Below are 22,806 nucleotides of genomic sequence, written 5' to 3' on the forward strand. Positions count from 1 at the left end.
TTGTCATCACGCCCAGCCTTTAGGAGTTTGAAGCTCGTCACAGTCATTCAATCACAGAATCCTACTCGGAATACCATAGACAAGGTTTAGACTTTTCGGATACTCATGAATGCCGCCATCTATCTAGCTTATACCACGAAGATTCTATTGGGGAATCTAAGAGATATGTGCCCGGCCTAGAGTAGAACGGAAGTGGTTGTCAGTCACGCGCGTTCATAGGTGAGAATGATGATGAGTGTCACGGATCATCACATTCATCAAAGTTAAGTGTAACGTATATCTTGGAATAAGAATAGAAGAGAATTGAATAGAAAGTAATAGTAATTGTATTAAAACTTGAGGTACAGCAGAGCTCCAGACCCTATGAATCCACTTAACTGAGATTTACAAGGTGACCATAGCTTGCTTCATACCAACAATCTCTGTGGGATCGACCCTTACTCACGTAAGGTATTACTTGGATGACCCAGTACACTTGCTGGTTAAGTTGAACAGAGTTGTGAGCTTCTCTAACAGTGCCTGGAACTCTTTTATCACAATTTCGTCCACCAGCAAACTTCACACTATTTTTCTGGAAACCTTGCCTTGTTACTACCTCCAAAGGATGCCCCAGGACTTTGGTTTGAGTCTTGGGGTTTTCCTTTTCTTGCTTTTCATTGCCTGAGAAGTATTGACCAAGTTGTTTTCTCCTTTGTCCGAGATGTTTGTAGTAACCTCATTTTCTTTTCTTACTTGTAGGAATAGTTGGCCTCATGTCTTCTCGCAATAATATTGTAGAGATGTCATCCAGAGTTTCCGAGGGGATGTCCAATTGGCTGGACTCCCTTGTTTTGTTGTGTGTTTCTGTTGTGGATGCTGAGTTTTGCACAGAACTGAGGAAGCGCCATAGGATTTGTGGTAACAATGCCCGTGAGGAAAATTACGAGCTTGTTGCCCCTGATTTTGACGAGAGAGTTTGCTTTCCGACTTCTGTTGAGGGAGAGCGTCCCTTCTTTTATGCTTACGAATACTTTTTTAGTCAGTTGAATGTTTCTTTTCCTTTTACTGCTTTTGAAACCGACCTGTTGTGGTCGTGTAACATTGCTCCATCCCAGCTTCACCCAAATTCCTGGGGTTTTATTAAAATTTTCCAGCTTCTCTGTCGTGAACTAGATGTAACACCTTCCCAGACTCTTTTTCTTTACTTGTTTGTTTCCGCCAAGCCTGGTGGTTCTTCAAAAAAGAAAGCTTCTTGGGTTTCTTTCCGGTCCGCCCAGGGCCATAAAGTGTTTGCGATGTATGATGAGTCCTTTAAGGACTTCAAGAACTACTTCTTTAAAGTTCAAGCTGTTGAGAGGGCCCGCCCCTTTTTTCTTGATGAAAATGATGAGCCTGCTTTTCTTCTAGAGTGACAAAAGAATGTAAGAGTGCCACGTTACACATGGGAAATGCTTGGTGAGGTTGAGCGGGCCTTTGTATTTGTTCTGGAAGATTTGTGGGAGAAGCCTCCCCATCTGGATACGAAGAGATTTTTGAGTGATCCATCTTTGGTTCGAGCTGCTTTGGGTACTGTCTGATTTATTTTATACTTGCTTCCGAGCTTTTCTTCTCCTATGTTGTAACTTGTCTTTTGTGGTTGATTTTGTGTTTTTCAGAGATGTCAAAGAATAATGATTCTATGAAGGCCTACAAGAAGGCGAAGAAGGCAACTGCTGCTTTAAACATTTCGGCCAAGGCGGCCGGAGAGGGATCTTCTTAGGTTTCAGTTAAACCTTCTATACCTAGTTCTCCCGGGCCGAGGAAAGCAATTCCTATTCCTCGGGTTCGTCTGGTCGGTCCTCCACAATCTTCTACTGCAGCTTCTGGTGCCCCTCCTAGTAAGAAGCAAAAAACATCCGAGCCCTTCAACCTGGATGCCCCGGATTTTGATGCTATTGAGTTTGTTGACCAGCAAATTGCCCCCCTATGGTGGGCTTTCTATGGACGACGTTTCTCTTCTTCAGCATCTGGATTTTATCACCAAAAGTAGTATGAAGATGGCTCATATGGGTGCGGCTATATTTCGAACAGTTCAAGGGATTCCGATTCATGCCACAAAATCCTTCATGGAAGAGGCCAAGTCAGAATTTGATCGAATCAAGGGTCTGAAGGAGGAGTTGGAGGTGAAGTTGGCGAAGGTGGAGAAGGAGCTGGAGGGTGAGAAGGCCAGTTCTATTGCCTTGGCTGCTTCTTTGAAGCTGGCCGAGGACATGGCATTGAAATATAAGGATAGCTATGTCTCTGCTTATAGGGAATTGATGCATCTTCGGGAGGATTTGGAAACTGCTCGGGTTAATTATGGTGGCTTCAGGGTCACCTTGTGGGTAGCGTAACTACTGCCTCCGAGAACCTGATGGAGCAGTTCTGGGTTGTTGCTCCTGATGCCGACTTGACTCTCATCAGCCTAGACAATATCGTGAGGGATGGTAAGATTGTCCCTGATGACCAGGATGATGATGAGACTGATCCTCCCCCAGTGCCTTCTCTTAAGGTGTCGACCTGCTCTGTTCCTCCCATTACATCTGATCCAGATTGCCAGATTCTGAACCAGGATGATGGAACCGTAGATGCTGTGCCCCTTCAGACTCGCCCTCGTTCTCCCCGTACTGATGCTGTTGGGAAGGCTCCTAATCTTAGCTGATCTTTTTTCTGGATATTTGTGTAAATAGCCCGTTTTGTGGGCCTTTGAACTTGTTTTTGTGAATGATGGTTTGTTGACTGTTGATACTCTAGTTGCTATTTTTAGCAACTTATTTTGAAAACAAAATGGTTTCTCTGAGGCTGATTTCGGTGGCTTCTTTGAAGCTTTATCATACTATGCTTTCATTGTGCTCTAGCAGGGTGTCTGTCGAAATCTTGCTGCTTGGCCTCTTTAGATTGCTTTTGTATTTTTGTTTGTAGCTTGGATCCTTTTGAGGTCCTGACTTGTGAGGGGTCCAACTTGTTTTTCGGTTTCCTCGCTTTTGTTTTGTGTTTTTAGCGCCTTATAACCGATTTCTTTATGTTGGTCCCCTTTTAAGTTATTTTTGTAATCCTCTTTTCTGGGACTTTGCCAGGTCTCTTTAAGGGATTACTTTTATAACTTATCTTTGTAGGAGACCAACTTTGTTAGGTCGATCTTTTCCTAGTTGTTTTTGTAATCCTCTTTCTTGGACCTTTGTTAGGTCTCTTTCAGGAATTACTTTTACAACTTGTTTTGTAGGAAACCGACTTCGTTAGGTCGATCTCTTCTAAGTTGTTTTTGTAATCCTCTTTCTTGGACCTTTGTTAGGTCTCTTTCAGGGATTGCTTTTACAACTTGTTTTGTAGGAAACCGACTTCGTTAGGTCGATTTCTTCTAAGTTGTTTTTGTAATCCTCTTTCTTGGACCTTTGTTAGGTCTCTTTCAGGGATTACTTTTACAAATTGTTTTGTAGGAAACCGACTTTGTTAGGTCGATCTCTTCTAAGTTGTTTTTGTAATCCTCTTTCTTGGACCTTTGTTAGGTCTCTTTCCGGGATTACTTTTACAACTTATTTTGTAGGAAACCCACTTCGTTAGGTCGATTTCTTCTAAGTTATTTTTGTAATCCTCTTTCTTGGACCTTTGTTAGGTCTCTTTCAGTGATTACTTTTACAACTTGTTTTGTAGGAAACCAACTTCGTTAGGTCGATCTCTTCTAAGTTATAGCAATTCCTCTTTAATAGGGTTGGCCAGACCTCTTTCCAGGGATTTGCTGATAACTTGGGTTGACTTGGTCTGACTTTTTAGTGTCGGCCAGTCTTTTTAAGTTATTATATAGTAATCCATAAGACCTCGTCAGGTTCTTTTTTGGGATCACTTTCGATAACTTCTTGCATTATTCTGTGTTCATCTTTGCCAATTTGTAGATGGTAGTTTCTGTCCTGGTTTAATCGACCTTTAGGTGAATCGCGTTTTCACCTTTGTCGGTCGATTATTCCTATCGAGATCATGTAGTGAATTTGCTCTTCACTTTTCTGTTCGATCTGTTGCTTTATAATCGGACGATGAATGCTTCAGATTAATGCGTCTTGAGTACTTGTAGAATATCTGAAATGTATTTTATTTAAAGAAAATGCAAATATATACAGGTGGGAGTTTTTTATATGCTTAAGTCGGATTAAATCTCAATCCTGACGCCTCATTAAAAAACCTTTTCAGGAAAAAGAGTGAGTCTTGTGATGAGTCCTTTATCTAACTATAGTACCTTCTCAGGTTACAGGCGTGCCATGATCTGGGGAGTTCTCGTCCCTCGAGTTTGGACAGTCTGTAGTAGCCCTTCCCAAGTACTTCTGTGACTCGGTAGGGTCCTTTCCAATTAGCTGCCAGCTTTCCTTCTCCGGGTCGAGTTGTTCCAATATCATTTCGGATTAAGATGAGATCGTTCTCTGCGAAATCTCTTGGCACTACCCTCTGATTATACCTGAAAGCCATTTGTTGCTTTAATGCCTCTTCTCTGATCCGAGCTCTTTCTTGGATTTCTGGAAGTAGGTCGAGCTCTTCTCTTTGGAGTTGAGAATTTGTTTGCTCATTGTAGTGGACTACTCGAGGAGATCCTTCTTCGACCTCTATTGGAATCATTGCCTCCATTCCGTATGCTAGTCGGAATGGTGATTCGTTCGTGGTAGAATGGGGGGTTGTCTGATACACCCATAGGACTTGTGGGACTTCCTCGGCCCAAGCTCCCTTTGCTTCTTGTAGTCTCCGTTTCAGCCCGGCCAATATGACTTTGTTGGCTGCTTCGGCTTGTCCATTGGCTTGGGGATGTTCGACGGAGGTGAACTGATGTTTTATATTCAAGTCGGCTACTAGTTTTCTGAAGCCTGCATCTGTGAATTGGGTGCCATTATCCGTGGTGATGGAGTATGAAACCCAAACCTTGTAATGATGTTCCTATATAGGAATTTCCGACTTCTTTGAGTGGTGGCGTTAGCTAGGGGTTCTGCCTCGATCCATTTTGTGAAGCAGTCTACCCCTACTATGAGGAACTTGACTTATCCCGATCCCTGGGGAAAGGGTCCGAGAAGATCGAGTCTCCACTTTGCAAATGGCCAGGGTGAGGTCACGCTGATGAGCTTTTCCGGCGGGGCGATGTGAAAGTTGGCATGCTTCTGACATGGTGGACATGTCTTTACAAATTCTGTAGCTTCCTTTTATAGAGTTGGCCAATAGAATCCCGCCCGTAGTACTTTTTTAGTGAGAGCTCGTGCTCCGAGATGATTACTACAAATGCCGCTGTGTACCTCTTCCAAGACTTCCTTTGTATTGGAGGTCGGTACGCATTTTAACAATGGTGTTGAGATCCCTCTTTTGTATAGGGTGTTGTTTATGATAGTGTAGTACTGTGCCTCCCTTTTTAACCTTTTTGCCTCCTTTTCATTTGTGGGAAGCGCTTCTGTTTTGAGGTAATTAATTATGGGGGTCATCCATCCTTGATCCCGACCTATTATGGCTAGGATTTTTTCTTCTTCTGATATTGATGGGTTCTGTAGTATTTCCTGGATGAGGCTTCTATTGTTGCCCATTGGTTTAGTGCTGGATAGTTTTGAGAGCGCGTCAGCTCGGGCATTTTGCTCACGGGGTATGTGGCAGATCCTATATTCTCCAAGTTGTCCAAGCTGTTCTTTGGTTTTATCCAAATATTTTTTCATGGTAGGATCTTTGGCTTGGTAGCTTCCCGTTATTTGTGAGGTAACGACTTGTGAGTCACTGTAGAAGTTAAGTTTCTGAGCTCCAACTTCCCTAGCCAGCTTCAAGCCAGCTAATAACGCTTCATATTCCGCCTGGTTGTTTGAGGCCGGGAATCTGAATTTTAGGGAAAGCTCAAGTTGGGTTCCTTGGTTGCTTTCGATTATCACACCTGCATCGTTTCCAGCTTTATTTGAGAAACTGTCCACATATATATTCCACTCTATGGGAATTTCTGTGGTGTCTGTGAATTCTGCAATGAAGTCGGCTAGGTATTGTGATTTGATGGCTATTCGTGCCTCGTATTGGAGGTCGAACTTGGACAACTCGATTGCCCACTGTAAGATTCTTCCTGCTAGATCTGTTTTCTGCAGTATCCCTTTTATGGGCTGGTTGGTCCGAACTTTGATGGTGTGCGCTTGGAAGTATGGGCGAAGTCGTCGGGATGTGAGTATCAAAGCGTAGGCGAACTTCTCTATTTTCTGGTAGTTCAGCTCTGACCCCTGTAGTGCTTTACTAATGAAGTAGACGGGTTGTTGTCCCCCTTCATCTTCTCTAATTAGTGCTGAGGCTATTGCCCGACTTCCTACAGCGAGATATAGTATGAGTGGTTCCCCCTTTCGTGGTCGAGATAGGATGGGGGGCTGTCCCAGGAATTCTTTAAAGTCTCGGAAGGCTTGTTCACATTCCGTTGTCCACTCGAAGTTTTTTCCCTTCCTTAAGGTAGCGTAGAAGGGGAGGGATCTTATTGCTGACCCTGCTAGGAATCTGGACAAGGCCGCCAGTCTCCCGTTAAGTTGTTGGACTTCTTTGACGCAGGTCGGGCTTTTCATGTTGAGTATGGCCTGGCATTTATCTGGATTTGCCTCGATTCCTCTTTGTGTGAGCATGGCCCAGGAATTTTCCTGCCTCTACTGCGAAGGTGCATTTAGCTAGGTTGAGTCGCATGTCGTGCTTCCGTATGGTGTTGAAAACTTGAACCAAGTCGGTTAGTAATGTTTCTTCGCTTTGTGTCTTTATCAACATGTCGTCCATATAGATCTCCATGATTTTTCCAATGTGGTCTAAAAATACTTTATTCATTAGCCTTTGATAAGTGGCTCCTGCATTCTTAAGGCCGAAAGGCATTATGATATAGCAATAATTTGCTTTTGGTGTAAGAAACGAGGTCTTTTCTTGATCCGGTGGATACATTGGAATCTGGTTGTAGCCTAAGTATGCGTCCATGAATGAGAGATACTTATATCCTGATGAGGCATCGACTAGAGCATTGATGCTTGGGAGTGGATAAGGGCCTTTTGGGCAGGCTTTGTTGAGGTCGGTATAGTCGGTGCACATTCGCCACTTCCCATTTGACTTTTTCACCAAGACGACGTTTGCTAGCCATAGTGGGTATTTAACTTCTCTTATGAACCCTGCCTCTAGTAGTGCCTGTACTTGTTCTTCTACAGCTTGAGACCGGTCTGGCTCGAGTTTTCTTCGTCTTTGTTGTACCGGACGGGATCCCGGGTAGACTGCCAGCTTGTGACTCATTAGTTCGGGATCTATGTCCGGCATGTCGGCAGCTTTTGTGTAGAAACTGTATTAGCGATTCTTTTGTGTCTCCTTTCAGGATTGTGCCAATATTAGTTGTTTTGTCCGAGGTATCTCCGATCTGGACTCTTTCTATTTCTCCTTCAGGTTGTGGGCGGAGTTCTTCTCATCTCTGATCTCCGCCGAGTTCGATCATGATTTAACGTTGTCCGACCTATTAAGGCATTGTAGGCTGAGCTTACGTCGACCACGATATAATCTATCTTAAGTGTTCTGGATTGGTTCCGGATGCATATTCTTTGGTAAACGTGATTGCTGGGATGTTTGGTACTTCTTTCTTGCCTTCGACATGATACACTTCTTTGAGATGTCGCTTGCGGGATGATTTGGAGATTCCTCCTCCGGCAAATCCATCGTGTATTACGTGGATGTGTCTTTCCGGTGTGCGGGGTGATCGTTCAGATCGTCCGACATCTTCATCCCTTCTTCTTTTTCTTGGTTCTTCATCCCGGTTGGCCAGGAACCGATCTAGTTTTCCTTCCCTAACTAATTTCTCTATGACATTTTTTAAGTCAAAGCATTCGTTGGTGGAATGTCCTCAGACTCGATGGTACTCACGGTATTCGTTCCGATTTCTTCCTCCCCTTTTGTCTTTAAGTGGCCGAGCTGGGGGTTTTTTTCCATATGGCAGACTTTGTAAATATCTACCAGGGATACCCTAAGAGGGGTGTAGTTATGATATTTATTAATTTTCTCTCCGGAGCGATCTTCATTTTTCCTGGATTCTTTATCTTTATCTTGGTAGGCAGAACCGAACCTTGAGGCTTCCCCAAATTGAGAATTCTCCTCCATGTTGATGTACTTCTGTGCCTGTTCTTGTACTTCGTCTAGGGATATCAGGTACCTCTTTGATATAGATTGGCTAAATGGTCCTTCTCGTATGCCATTTATGAGACCCATGATGGCAGCTTCTGTTGGTAGACTTTGTATATCCATGCATGTTTTGTTAAATCTTTCTATGTAGTTGCGAAGACTCTCCCGTTCTCCTTGCTTGATCCCTAGTAGGCTGGGTGCATGTTTAGCTTTGTCTTTTTGTATAGAAAATCGGGCCAGGAACTTTTTGGCCAGGTCGTCGAAACTCGAGATGGATTTTGGAGGTAGGTTGTCGAACCATCTAATGGCTGTCTTGGTAAGAGTTGTTAGAAAGGCTTTACAGCGAACCGCATCTGAGGCGTCAGTGAGGTACATTCTACTTCTGAAGTTGTTGAGATGGTGGTTGGGGTCCGAGGTGTCGACATATTAAGTCATATCCGGAAGTTTGAAATCTTTTGGGATTTTGGTTTTCATAATTTCCCTGGTGAATGGTTCTTGATCTTTCTGAAAGCTATCCTCTGTGGAGGGTCGTGTAGCTTTAGTTTTGAGATCGGCTTCGAGTTTCATAAGCTTTTCTTCTAATTCTCGGCGCCGCCTTATCTCCTGACGTAGATCCTCTTCTTTTTCGCGTTGATGTTGGGCTTCTTTCTCATGTTGCTTCAATCGATTTTGAAGTGCTTCTATCGCCCCAGGATTTGATGAATTTTTGTCTCCATTGGATTCTGGAGTATCTTTAAGTATAGCATCCGTGTTTTTGTGTGGCATTCTATCTTCCAAACCTGAGTCGTGGTCGTTGTCATGGTTGTCTGCCATGGTGTTGGGATGACTTCCAGGTTCCCCGGCAACGGCGCCAATGTTCCGGGGGTTACCTGAAACTATAGGTCGATCTCGGTCGAGATCTTCTGCGTTGGTCGGAGCCGATGTGTCTGGTGGGTATATAGTCGCCGGAGCTAGTGTGTCCGACTTGTGGTACTGAAAGTGCTGCTGATCCTTCATCCCCGGAGGGTGGGGGATACCTGCAAGGGACTCCGATACTTAAGTTAGCAAGGGTATTAAGCAGGTATTGAGTAGAATCAGAGTATGAGTTATACCTAGGTGCTCCAGTGTATTTATAATGGTGAGATTTGGCCTTCTGTGGATAAGATAAGTTAGTTATCTTATCTTATCTTTTATCTTTTAAGTGAGGTCATCTTATCTTTAAGGGAACCGCCCTTCTCTCTGTAGGCTTGGGCCGCTTTAGGATTTGGGACATGTTCCTCTATTTGGGCCCTTCCTTGGGCTTTCATGGGGACTTGACCGAGATCTTTGGAAAGAGGTCGGGATGTCCTGACCTAAAGAGGTCGGTCGCTTTGTCTGTCAAACATCCTGGGTCGGTCATCTCGACCCAGGGTATGAACAGCATGGTCATGCTATTTTGGAGGCCGAAAACGCTCAATCTTGTGAGCGTAGTGCTCACTGGCAGTTTGGAGGCCAAACGTTGTGCCAGATTTTGATGCCTAAAATTAATGTGCATCCCATACTATTATATATCGTTGGAAATCTCTGGATGTCTACTTTCCAATTCAATTGAGAGCGCATCATTCTAAGCTCTATAGCTCAAGTTATCCTCCTTGGAAGGTGAAGAGGTCATCTGGCCTTACTGCAGGTTGATACCATGTTCATCTATGCACTTTTAGGGCAAGTTTTCTCCCTCAGATTTAGTGTCCACCATGCAGTGCCATATATGCTTGGAAAGATCTAGATGTCTACTTTCCAATTCCACTAAAATCATCTTATTTGGAGTTTTGTAGCTTAAGTTATTCTTGTTGGAGTGTAAAGAGGTTAGGGTTGTAAATCCTCTTTGCTCCTCCTTGAGTTTGTTTCCAACTCTTTTGCCACCTTGGGAGTATGATTCTTATTTTAGTGGTTTTATTGCTCATTCTCCTTCATGTTTTCACCTATCATCAACCAAAAAAATACATCAAAGCCTTGGCATCATCATCAAATCTTGCATCATTCATATTATCAACTAAATCTTGCAAGAAATCTAATGAAAATGCATAGAATTATCAATGTTTGATTGAATCAAGACAAGCATGAAATTCTCACTCAAACACTTACTTATTGCCTAGAAATGCATGAAAACCAAGTGAAAACTAATGAAATAGGCTTGTGAAACTAGCCTAAGATGACTTGTCATCAAGTTCCACCTTCCTACTTCTGTGTCTATTCTAATTCTTGTTTCTTATATTTTGATTTACATGATCACTAGTAGTATTTAGGTTTCTATTTAAGTTTCTGTCTTTTAAATTTCAGAATTGAATAAGCATTATTAGGATTTGAGTTTTTATTTCCAATTAGCTATAAAATGTTTCTCGTATCATCTCCTTTGAACTTGAATAAAATTTTGATTTTTTTAGAAGCAGTAATGATACATAAATTTTGAATTTTACATTAAGAATAGTTCAATTATTTGATGTGGTGGCATTGCTTTTATTCTCTGAATGTATAAATGAACAGTGTATATTTGATTTTGGAGTTAAGAATGTTGGCTCTTGAAAGAATGATGATAAAAGAGAAGTATTATTGGTGATTTGAAAAATCCAAAAATTGATTCTTAAAGCAAGAAAAAGCAGCAAAAGAAAAAAAAGAGAGAAGCAAGCAAAAAAAGAAAGAAAAAAAAGCCAATAGCTCTTTAAACCAAAAGGCAAGAGGAAGGATCAAAGGCTTTGAGTATCAATGGTTAGTAGGGCCTAAAAGAAATAAAATCTTGGCCTAAACAGTTCAAATGAGCTGCTCCCCTAACTATATGCTTGTGGTGTGAAGGTGTCAAGTGAAAAACTTGAGACTGAGTAGTTAAAGTCGTAATCCAAAGAAAAGAGTGTTCTTAAGAACTTTGGACACCACTGGCTAGGGATTCTAGCAAAGCTGAATCACAATCCTAAGGGGTTCATCCAGTTAAGTGTCTGTGGTGTTTGTGTATCCAGTGGTAATACTAGAAAACAAAGCGCTTAGGGTAACGACCAAGACTCTAAAGAATCTGTGTTCAAGAATAAAAAAGAACTAAACTAAGAGAATCAATAATATCATCTAGATTCTAAGTTCCTAAAGATGCCAATCATTCAAAGCTTCAATGGAAAGTGAGATGCCAAAACTATTCAGAAGCAAAAAGCTACTAGTCCCGCTCATCTAATTGAAACTGAGCTTCATTGAGAACTCTGAGATTTATTGTACCCTCCTTTTCTTTTTATCCTACTTTATTTTTGGTTGCTTGGGGACAAGCAACATTTTAAGTTTGGTGTTCTGATGAGCAGATATTTTATACGCTTTTTGGCATTATTTTCATATAGTTTTCAGTATGTTTTGTTTAAGCTTTATTATGATTTTATAGGTTTTAGTGCAAAATTAACATTTTTGGATTCTACTTTGAGTTTGTGTGTTTTATGGTGATTTCAGGTATTTTCTGGCTGAAATTGAGGAGCTCGAGCAAAAGTCTGATTCAGAGACAGAGAAAAGACTGCAGATGTTGTCAGGATCTGACCTTTGTGCACTGAAAGGAGGTTTTATGGAGCTACAAAAGTCCAAATGGCACGCTCTTAATGAATATGAAAAGCTAACATCCAAGGCTTTCCTGAAATGTATATTAGTCTATATTTTGCTTTGGAAATGAAGGCCCAAAACTGGAGTTCAACACCAGCTACCTGCCCCATTCCTGGCGTCCAACGCCCATAGGGGAGCAGCTGCCGTCCAACGCCAAAAAGGGAGTCCCAAGCCAGAGTTCAACACTCCTAAGGAGTCCTAGCACGTGGAGATACCCTTGGCTCAGCCCAAACACTCACCAAGTGGGCCCGAAAGGTGGATTTTTGTACTACAAGACTAGTTTATCTTATTTTTGTAATCCTTAGTTAGCAAATTAGTATATATAGGAAGAGATCACTCTTGTTTAAAGACTTTTAACTTTTGATCTTCTTCCTCCCCCATTCTATTTTCGAATAGTATTATGTAGAGTATGAGTCACTAACCTCCTAAGGTTAAGGCTAGAAGCTCTGTTGAGTTTTATTGATTAATAATATTACTGTTCTAGTTCAATATGTCTGATTCTATTCTCTTATGCATTCTTATTCTTCATCTCATGAATTAAGGGTGACCAATAACAATCACCCTTGTTCTACATGGGTTCGATGTGAGTCCTGACCCAGATAGTGTTGAACCAAAGCTAGAGATAGTCCTGGGTAACTTTGGATATGTGACATGAAATCCCGTTGACTATGGGTAAGTGAGGTCTATGTGGCACTAAGGCTAAAGTTTGGAAAGCAATGTTCCCTGATCTGAAAGATCTGCCTTTTCTGTGGCACCTTGAGTAGGATCGTGAAGGGAAGTGGATTGCTTAGAGCTTCATCTTCTGCTACAGTGAGAGACCTAATAGTGGCTTGATGAGAGGATACGAGTCACTTGCAACATGGTGTATTGCTACAGTGGAGGAGGTTAACTTAATGAGAGGATGTGAGTTAATCACTTACGGCTGCCACTGAAGGAATTAGAAAGTTATTGAAGTAGACAGTAAGAAAATTTAATCTAAAAAGACAAAGCATCAACCATTCTCATACCATTGATTCCTCATCTATCTAGGAACGTTTCCTTTATCTATTCTGTTTTATGCATTTTTCGTGACAAACTATAATTTCTATCTGCCTAACTAAGATCTGCAAGGTAACCATTGCTTGCTCAAACCAACAATCTCCGTAGGATCGACGCTCACTCACCTGAGGTATTACTTGGACGACCTGGTATACTTGCCGGTCTATCTGTGCGAAACTTGCGGAGCTAGTTTTGTGCACCAATTCTCCTACGGGAGTCTATCAAACTAGCAATTACGTTGTACTAGAGTGACCAGTTGAGGCTTAAGCTCAAAGTTGTCTACACCAATGGCAGGTGATAAACCACTATTTTATGGGTTATATTATGTTTAATTGAGTGGTTTTTATCAAATTCTTGCACACTTATTCATATGATTTGCATGACTTTACAATTCCTTCATAGTTTAGTTCTATGGTTGAAAACTTTCTTCCTAGAGATCTTTTAATTTCGTATTTTAATTCCCCTTTATACCATTCGATGCCGTGATCCGTGTGTTAAGTGTTTTAGGCTTCATAGGGCAGGAATGGCTTAGAGAATGGAGATGAAGCTTGCAAAAATGGAAGGAACACAAGAAACTAAGGAGATGACCAGCGAACACCGACGCGGACGCATGGCTCACGCGACCGCGTGAAATCGAGAAAACCGCAGTGACGCTTTCGTGTGCATGATGCGAACGTGTGTATTGGAGTTTGCACAGATGACGCGCATGCGTGAACGACGCGTACGCGTGACATGCGCGACCTGCAGAAAATTTAGAAAATGTTGAGGACAATTTTGGGCCACGTTTTGACCCAGTTTTGGCCCAGAAACACAGAATAAAGCCATGAAACATGCAGAGACTCAATACGGAGCATAAGCTGATAATACACAATTTTTAGGTTTAGATGTAGTTTTTAGAGAGAGAGACTCTCTCCTCTCTCTTAGGTTTTAGGTTTTAGGATTTCTTTTAGGAATAAGATTTCTACTTCTCAATTTCCAAGTTCAATGTTCCTTTTATTTATTTTCCCAATTTAATTTATGAACTTTTCCATGTTAGATTTGAATATTCTATTTAATGCAATTTAAGGTATTTCAGATTTATGATTGCTTTCTTTTATTTATGATATAAATAATTTAGATTTTTCCCCTTTGCTTTGGTTAAGTAATTAGTAATACTTGAGTTATCAAACTCAGCAGTAGATTAAGATTTGGGAATTGCTGATTGATTTGGACCGCTCTAAAGCTAGTCTTTCCACAGGAGTTGACTAGGACTTGAGGAATCAAATTAATTTATCCACTTGACTTACCTTCATAGTTAGAGGTTAACAAAGTGGGAGCAAAAATCCAATTCTCATCTCACCTGATAAGGATAACTAGGATGGGATTTCCAGTTCTTATATCTTGCACTGGTTTTCATGATAATTAAGATTTTTTTTCTTGTCATTTAAATTACTTATTCCTTATTTCAAAAACCCAAAATAAAATATATCTTTTTCCATAACCAATAATAAATCATACTTCCCTGCAATTTCCTTGAGCAGACGACCCGAGGTTTGAATACTTCGGTTATTTATTTTTATTGGTTTGCTTAAGTGACAAACAAAACTTTTGTACGAAAGGATTCTCTGTTGGTTTAGGAACTATACTTACAACGCGATTATATTCTTGTGAATTTCTTTACCGATAGAAAGACCGTTGGTCAAAATAGCATCGTTGCCAGAGAATTGCAAACGTGTGCCTTATTATTGGTTATTGTAAATTTTTTTCTTGTTTGTTTTCTTTGCTTTGATCTAAAAATTCTAAGTTTAGTGTCATTTTATTATTTTTCTCTTTCCTCATTAATTCCAAAAATATCTTTTCTCTTTATTTTAATTGATTTTTTAGAAAATTACAAAAAAAAATTCAGATTTTTATTTTAAAATTTTTATCTTATCTTATCTTAGTTTTAAATTTCAAAATTCAAATCTTTTTCAAATATCATATCTTTTTCAAAATCTTATCTTATCTTATTTCAAAAATCAAATTTCAAATTTCAATATTTAAATTCCAAAATTCAAAATTAAATATTCAAAATTTAAATTTAATATTTTGAAAATCAAACCTTTTCAAAATTTAAACCTTTTTCAAATTTTTATCTTATATTGTTGTTAGTATTTCTAGTTTTAGGAGTTTATTTTCATGAATTTTTATTAGTTTTTATTTTCTTTAGCTACCATGAACTCTCACAACTTTAGTTATGAGTCTGGTTACAATTATGTTGCAGGGAGAGGAGATTACAATGAGAACATGCATCAAGGATGGGAGAATCAAAGGTGGGTGGAGCCACAGGGATTTGATCAACCCTCTTGACAACAGCCTCCGCCAACATACTCTGACCAAGAGCCATTCTAAGAAGCATATCAAGATAATGGCTATGGTGATCGCTCTTTTGATTATCAACAACCACCCCCATACGCCTATGAACCCCCTCCTCAACATAGCTTTGAACCACCATACTCACAAGCCCCTTACCACCAAACAACCCCATATGACCCTAATCCATATCCACCATACCAACCACCATATGAACCATACATAGAACCACCCCAATTCCACAACAATCGCCCCCTTCCTCTTCTTATGATGAGATGCTTCAATCTTTTGCACAAGGACAAAAGACCATGGAAAGAACACTTATCGGTCTGACCTCCGCTATACAAGCCCTTGTCTCCCAAATTGGATCATCCAATACCTCCAACAATCAACCCTCAAGCTCTAGTGCACCTCCTTTTTAACCACAGAATGATCTCTCCATCCCATCACCACCATCCATGGAAGAGCACCCACATCCATCAATCCAAGAGCAACATGATCCCAATGATGCTATTGACATAGAACAAGAGAGTAGGGATCATCTTCGCGAATTCATACTTCATAAGGAGCTAGAGGAGGCCCTAAAGGTGAAGGTAGTAGAGACCCTTGAAGTCGAAGGAGTGGTTGAAGAATTAGTGAAAGAAGACATCAAGGAAGAGTTTGATTTTGTCTTAGAACAAGAGGAGGCCCAAAATTTGGAGATAGGAGAGACCCTTGAAGATGAAAGAATAGTTGAAAGGAGTTGTCATGGAAAGAAAATCATCAAGGATGAGTACGATTTTATACTAAAACAACTGGACGAAGCCGCAATAGTTAAAGAGAAAGTGGTTGAAGACTTAGGAGATGCGGAACCTCCATGGGAAAGTCAAGTCATAGAGCCTCCTTCCCAAGACACTTGAAATTGATGTTGAGGAGAATAGTGCACAACCTCCAAGGCATGCTCCTTATGAAGAATTAGATGGAATGGAACAAGAAACAAGTTCCCTTGGTGATAATAATCATGAATCAAGCCCTCCTAGTGATAAACTTGCATCCACAATTGAACCCCTTGAGTTTGAAGAACCTTCTCCAAGTGAATCTGAAGATGATGTGGAGGTAGACTTTTCTCGACCTCCAACTTATGACTTGAGTGACAGGGAAGAATTAGAAGATTTTGATCAGGGCGCGGTTGAAATTGAAGAAGCTTACAACGAGGTGGAAGTTATCTAGGAAGAACACAAGGGAGTGGAGCTTGTAAGACAATTGAAAACACCCTACCTCAAGCCATCACCATCCATCCTTTCATTCAAGTGGGTAAACATTTTATCTCTAAGCTTTATCATCCCACTTGAATATGGCTTACTTGAGACGGATGGTCAACTCAGAGCTCTTTGTGGCATTAAGAGTAAGAGGGAGATGGTTAGTGGTAGGAGTCGTCATGCAAGATTCAATATAGTGGAAAGCTCAGAGTTTAAACGCAAAAGTTGGTGTAAAGCTCAACTGAATGGGTCTAGGAAGCTGTTTAGATACCTTAGTGAGAATTCAGATTGCTTACCACCCGGATGAAATCATCATGTTCCACTTGAAGACGGGTGCAGAAACAAGATTTGGGATCCGGGAATATGTGAGGATCAAATTTGGGAGCTCAAAGCTTGTGAAGAACTCCATCAAAGCTTGAAGAATCTACCTGGTATTAATAGAGATTATTGGAAGTCCAAGCATTGGTGGAAGTTTTAAGACGAGTTCAAGCATTAGCCACCATGACAAGGAGCTCACCAAATGTCCAACTTAAGGACTTTAACTAAAAGTGCTAGGTGGAAGACAACCCACCATAGTATATTCTTTCCTTTTTATTCTTAGTTTTATTCTATTTTATTTTCATTTTTATTAGTGGTCATTCATAAATTTTGCGTAAGCATCTGCATTCTGCATTTTTGCATTTAAAAAAAACATGCACGCGATGCGTAAGCGTCGCTAACGCGCCCGCGTCACAAGTGCATTGGGAAGAATGAACAGAAAGTCACGTGGGAGCGTGGCTGGAGGCGTGCCTTAGGCACTAACATGCCCACGCGAATGCATCCCTGACGCATCCACGTCCTTTGCAAATCCAGACTTCCATGCGTGCGCGTCACCCACGCGCACGCTTGACCCCGCGAAATCGACGTAAATGGGTGTATGGCAGCAAGTTGTGATGGAGTGGAGCTGGAACCATGCTAGAAGCACAAGCCCTACCACGCGAACACGTACCCCACGCGTCCGCGTCATTTTAAAAGAAAGGCCACCGACGCGCACGCGTCACCCTGAATTTTGGCAATATGCATTTGAGACAGAGAGTTGCGCAAACACGAGGCTGCTCTCACGCCACTAGCACAAATCAAGTCACGCATCCGCGTGACCGACGCATCCGCGTCACTTGAAAATATCGCATCTCACGCGATCGCATCACCCACGCGTCCGCGTCACCTGCGTCGCACAGTTTATCTAGATCAGCGCCAGAATTCCTATCTTTTCTTCCCTAATCCTAATTCTTTCTCCCTCGTTCTTATTTATTTCTTCCTCTTTTCTTCCTTACTTTTTCTTCCTTTCTTTCACTTCTCATCCTTCTTTTCTTTCATTCTATTTTACTTAATTTATATGCATACTTTCATTCATTATATTTTAATTTTGTGCATATTTTTATTTTCTTTCCTAAAGTTATTCTCTTTACATTGGTGTTACTTGTTCATATTCAGCTGTTATATCTTTTCTGGTATTATTTTGGTTGCTTAGTGACTTGTTTTCCACTGTTGGGTAATATTATTTAAGTCAATACTAATCTTTTATGATGCTTGTATTAATTTTGCAATGACATGAATTTATATTGTCTTTCATTACCCACACTTCTCCCCTTTGTTGCAATTCTTGCACTATTGATATGCCATGTGCTTCTATTGATTTCTCATGTGCATGTTATAGCTACCATGTAAATGAGACCCTTATTATTTGGCATTAACCCACCCATACGTTATTTATTTTCTTATCTTTATTTTTGGGTTACCTTTCTTCTTTTCCTCTTCTTTTAGGATAGCCACCTTCGTGGTGAGGAAAAGCTTCTTAATGGGGTGACAGACAAGTCCATCTGCACAATCTCTGGAGAAAAGCGGCAGTTGGAACCGCCTGTCCACCTGCACATCTTAGCATCCACCGAGGACGGTGCAATCTTTAAGTGTGGGGAGGTCGATACCGATCTCCATGGGTTAGTTATTATCTTCTCAACACTAATGTCTTATTTTCTTTATTAGTTCATTGTGGCATTGCATAATAGATTGCATGTGTAGTTGATTGTTTGCATTTAAGTACTACTTGGCTGAAAAATAATAAGTTTCTTTTTAAGACCCTATTTTTGAAAAATTGTACTAATTTAAATTAAAACCTTTTTGTGTTAAATTTGTTTGAAGTTGTATTTGGAACATAGTTTAAAAAGCTAAGAACACACAACACGTAAGCTTTTGAGCCTAATTACATGGTTACACTATTTAAACCATGAATTTTATTCTTGTGTGTTTTCTTCCCTATGATGGCAATCTTTGCTTTGTTCCATTCTATATGTCCACTATTTAGTGTATTTACATGCTTGCATATGATTGATGTCATTACTTGTTTTTGCTCACTTATCCCAAAATAGCCTACCCTTCCATTTACCTTTGTTAGCCACCTTGAGCTTTTTAATTCCTTTTTGTTCTATAACCACATCACTAGCCTTAAGTAGAAAAATAATTAATTACCCCAAATTGAATCTTTTGTTAGCTTAAGATAGAGATTGTGCATCAACTAAGTATGGGAAAACTGTGGGAACATAGGTTAATAAGAGAATGTATCATGTTTCTAATTTATTTTAATATTGGGAATTTGGGAACATACTCATGTAAAACCAGAAAAAATTAAAAATCCATGTGCATCGATAAGTTATGTTTCAAACAAAAAAATTAAGTGAATGAGGAGATAAAATTACCCTAATGTTAAGCTTTAATAAAGATCAATGCACATGTGATAAAAGTAAAGAAATATAAAAAATTTGGTACATGAGTATGGGAATTATACAAAAGTGAGAATTATGGGTAGCTGGGTGTGATTTTTAGAATTACATAGAGTGTGTGTGTATGTTAGGTGAAAGCTTAGGTTAGTCAAAGATTCATATTATAGCTCACTTGGCCATACATATATCCTCACCCTTACCTCAGCCCCATTACAACCCTGAAAAGACCTCAAGATGTTTGCATTGGTATGCTAAATATTTGTTGATTGGTTAGATGAAGAACAAGGTTGAGAAAGCATGACTAGGAAAGAGTAGAGTGATTGACCCTAGACACTTGAGAGTTAGAGTAATATACACTACCAGTAAGGGTTCAGTGCTTGATTCTATGTTCCCTACTTTCATGAGCTATCTTCTTACAAGTTTACTTGCTTTTTATTGTACGATTTGAATTAGTGGAATTTGGTGTATTTGTCTTGGAGAACTTGTTTATTTTTAACCAAGTAGATAGAAACATCTTAGCATGTAGTTGCATTCACATTCATAGGTTGCATTGTATGAGTCTTGCTTTTTCCCTACTCATTTATTTTATCTCCTTAAGCTAAGCATGAGTTTAAGTGTGGGGAGGTTGATAAACCACTATTTTATGGGTTATATTGTGTTTAATTGAGTGGTTTTTATCAAATTCTTGCACACTTATTCATATGATTTGCATGACTTTACAATTCCTTCCTAGTTTAGTTCTATGGTTGAAAACTTGCTTCCTAGAGATCTTTTAATTATGTATTTTAATTCCCTTTTATACCATTCGATGCCGTGATCTGTGTGTTAAGTGTTTCAGGCTTCATAGGGCAGGAATGACTTAGAGAATGGAGAGGAAGCTTACAAAAATGGAAGGAACAAAAGAAACTAAGGAGATGACCAGCGAACACTAACGCGGACGCATGGCTCACGCGACCGTGTGAAATAGAGAAAACCGCAGTGACGCGTTCACGTGCTTGACGCGAACATGTGTATTGGAGTCTGCACAGACGATGCAAATGCGTGGACGACGTGTACGCGTGACATGCGCGATCTGCAGAAAATTCAGGAAATACTGGGGACGATTTTGGTAACACTTGAGTTATCAAACTTAGCAGTAGATTGAGATTTGGGAATTGCTGATTAATTTGGATCGCTCTAAAGCTAGTCTTTCCTCGGGAGTTGACTAGGACTTGAGAAATAAAATTAATTTATCCACTTGACTTACCTTCATAGTTAGAGGTTAACAAAGTGAGAGCAAAAATCCAATTCTCATCTCACCTGATAAGGATAACTAGGATGGGATTTCTAGTTCTCATATCTTGCACTAGTTTTCATGATAATTACGTTTATTTTTCTTGTCATTTAAATTACTTGTTCCTTATTTCAAAAACCCAAAATAAAATATATATTTTTCCATAACCAGTAATAAATCTTACTTCACTGCAATTCCTTGAGAAGATGACCCGATGTTTGAATGCTTCGGTTATTTATTTTTATTGGGTTTGCTTAAGTGATAAACAAAACTTTTATACGAAAGGATTCTCTATTGGTTTAGGAACTATACTTACAACGCGATTATATTCTTGTGAATTTCTTTACCGATAGAAAGACCGTTCGTCAGCAGGTATGGAGATGTTGCGCCTATAGAAGTCAGATATTGGGGCAATGTAAGATTCATGGACCTTTCTTGTGTCTCCTCTAGGGTATGGATTTGCTGCCATAGTTGTATCTTCAGCTTCTTGTTCTAAAGAGTATGTGAGATTCCTTCTGACTCTGCTAGCTTATTGTAATTACCGCCTTAAGGTCCTCTCAGGTTCAGGATCAGGATCAAAGAGGGGTTCTCTATCCCTATTCCTGTTCATAAACAAGAAGAAAGAAACCAAGAAGAATAAAAAAAAGGGTCTCTATGTCAAAATATAGAGGACACCATGTTAGAAACTCTAACAAAGAATTCAAAAGAGATAACGTAAAGAGAATTTTAAAATAGAGGTGTCCTTAATGCTAAGAATTCTTGAAAATAAAGAGAGAGAAAGAAGTTAAAGATTTTTGAAAAATAAGAAAGAGAAAGAAGAGTTAGAGAGACACCATACTTTTAAAATTAGAACCAATAATTAATTAATAAGATTTGAAATTAAAATAGAAAATTCGATTTTGAACATTTTTGAAAATTAAAAGGAGAAAGTCAAAGAGGTTTTAAAATTTGAAAGTTGGAAAGAAAAAGTCAAGAAAAAGAAACAAGATAAGATAAGTTTTAAAAATTAATGATTTTAAAATTCAAATTAAAAGAAAGAAAAACTAACAAAATACTAAATTTTTGAAATTCAAATTTTTAAAATAAAGATAAGATAACAAAATTTTGAAAAGTAAAAAGAAAGATAGGATAAAGATTAAAGAAGAAAAGATAAACAAGAAAATTAAATTAAATGAAAAGATTACTAACGAGACACCAAACTTAAAATTTAAATCAAGATAGGAAAAATGTTTAAAGATTTTTGAAAATAATAAAATAAAGTTTTTTTGAAATTTAAAAAGAAAAGAAAAACACTAGACGGACACCAAACTTAAAGATTTTGAAATCAATTAACAATAATTTCAAAAAAAATATAAAGAGAAACACTAAAAGACACCAAACTTAAAAATTTTGAAATCAAACAATAGAAAAATGCCAAAAAATTTCAAACATAAAGAAAGAAATAAAAGATAAAATAAGATAGAAATAAAAAATTCAAGAAAGCAAATAAGAAAGATTTTTGAAAATCAAGGAGAAAGAAAAATAATTGACCAAGACTACTAAGAAACACCAAACTTAAAACTTTAACACAATTTGAAAGAAAGAAAAGAAAGATAACTAAAGATGTAAAGTTTTTGAAAAATTTTACGAAAAGAAAATAAAAAACACAATTAAAAGAAAAACTAGTAAAAGTACTTGATCTAAGGAGCAAGATAACCAGTAGTTTGTCAATCATGAACAATCCCCGGCAACGGCGCCAAAAACTTGGTGCCCAAAATTGAACTCGCATAACTTCATCAGCAAGTGCACCGGGTCGTCCAAGTAGTACCTCAGGTGAGTGAGGGTCGATCCAACTAGGATTGTTGAATTGAGCAAGTAATAGTTATCTTGCAGAACTTAGTAAGGCAAATTGAAAAGGGGGTTATTATTGTTGAATGTGCATAAACAAGAAAATAAAGAAAATAGTAAAGAATTCATGTAGAAACAATAATGAGAAATCAGTTAAGGCTTTGGAGATGCTTTATCTTTCAGGATTAGTACTTTTTACATACTACTTTAACAATGAATGATTCATTCTATGACAAAGCTGTAAGTGATTAACTCCTGTCCTCTTAGCAAGTTTATCTCCTCTAATCCATATCAAACACCGTTGTCAATGGTCATTTAATATGAATGAGGGTAAAGCCCATGCAATTCACTCTCCTTTAATCCTACTTAAAACGCCACAGACAAGGTCAGATCTTCCAAATCGGAGAATGAAGCTCAATATTCTAGCCTTAATGCCATAGAAACCTCATTACCCATAACTAACGAGATTATATGCCACATATCCCAATTAGCCCAGATAAATTATTGATTTAGGAGATGTATTCTCAAACTTTAGCTCAATACTATCTGGGTCAGGACTCGCAAGAACTCATGTAAAATTAAGGGTTATACTCTCTTTCCACCCCAGATTCATTAGATGAAGAACGACAATACATCATAGAATGGAACCAAA

Source organism: Arachis duranensis, chromosome 9, assembly GCF_000817695.3.
Source record: "Arachis duranensis cultivar V14167 chromosome 9, aradu.V14167.gnm2.J7QH, whole genome shotgun sequence".
NCBI classification, from domain to species: Eukaryota; Viridiplantae; Streptophyta; class Magnoliopsida; order Fabales; family Fabaceae; genus Arachis; species Arachis duranensis.